Source organism: Leptopilina heterotoma, unplaced genomic scaffold, assembly GCF_015476425.1.
Source record: "Leptopilina heterotoma isolate Lh14 unplaced genomic scaffold, ASM1547642v1 Lhet_304, whole genome shotgun sequence".
NCBI classification, from domain to species: domain Eukaryota; kingdom Metazoa; phylum Arthropoda; class Insecta; order Hymenoptera; family Figitidae; genus Leptopilina; species Leptopilina heterotoma.
In genome coordinates, this window is record NW_025111008.1 from 494,760 (window position 1) to 496,273 (window position 1,514).

Below are 1,514 nucleotides of genomic sequence, written 5' to 3' on the forward strand. Positions count from 1 at the left end.
AGAGACATCAGGAAATCTCAAATACCTAAGCGAAAGTGAATTTCTTGATAAGAGATATCAACCCAAGCAAATAACATTGACTGACTCTGTGTTGGTTAAAGCGTATGAACTTCCAAAAATACATAAAGAAGATTACACTTCGTCCAATCATTTCTTTAACTTATAGTCCCACTCATTTTCTAGCTTAAATATTATATAACACCTTAAAAAATTGTATTAGTTTAACATGATCACAAATTAACAATTGTTTAAAGTTGAAAAATAAATTACGTAATCTTGCTATGGACGATAACTACACTATTCTTTCACATTATGTAAATTCAATTTTTACAAATGTCTCTTGTGTTTATATCATCGTATACGCTCTATAAACCAAAATTGTTAAGGGTTCATACCACTTTGTCATCTTCAAAAAAGCAAAATTTTTTTTATTACGGATTTCGAAAATAGAATATGTCAAAAATGTGGTGTAAAATTTTTAGAAAATCCCAGCACTCAAAATATTTTTTCTTCAGTGCAATTTGAGCGCGTACACGGCTATGTAAGTATTAAACACAAACTTTAAACGCGTTTTTCTCAAAACCACATTTTTCCATGCTGCGGGTTGTTTTTTTCGGAAACTAATCGACCGATTCTCAAAATTTTTTTACGAAAATCTTCGTCACATGTGTGAGTATCGCCGAAACTAGAATTATTTAAAAATATTAATTTTTACTATTTTTTTAAACCGAAAAACTGCAAAAAAAACCTTAATTTTCGAAATTTTTTTTAAATTGCCGCCATTTTGTTATTTTTGCATAAAAATTAAAAATTCTAGTTCGGGCGATAGGCACAGTCCTACTGAAGATAAATCAACTTGAATTTTGAGTTTTAGATTTGTCTAACTTGAGAAATCAATCCCGCAGCTGGCTTCGGTATTTTTAGCAGGTCTAAAATTATTGTTAAATTTTAAATAAACAAATAATATTTTTCTAATAAAATAAGGTTTTTTATAAAGTTAAAGACTGTATTTATTAAACTAAAAAATGCAGATCAATATAATCCATAGGAATCGTTTAAAAAAGTTCTAGAAAATAGCTTCATTTTCAAGCGTGTAAAGTGGTATGAACTCTTAAATTCTAGATGTTTGCAAAAAGCTCGAAGCTTGATCGAGTTTTTTCGAGCCGAGCCAAGCTCGAATTTTTTCGATTTCTCGAATGTTTCGAGTATTTGAGTGAATTCGAGAACTCGAATTTTTCGAGCTCTTGAGTAAATTCGAGTTCTAGAGAAAATTCATATAATCTTCGCATATATTATAATTAGCAAATTGAAGTATACTTTGAAGTTGAAAATTTATTTACTTTATTGATTCAGTAATTCGCATAAATTCGAAATTTTTTACTTATTAGTAGTTTTTTTAGTAATTTAAAAGCTCGAATCCATTTGAGTACTCGAATGTACCCGAGTACTCGAATTTTTCGAGTACTGGATACATCAAGCGGGTTCGGCTTTAAAAAATTTTGAATTTTGAATTT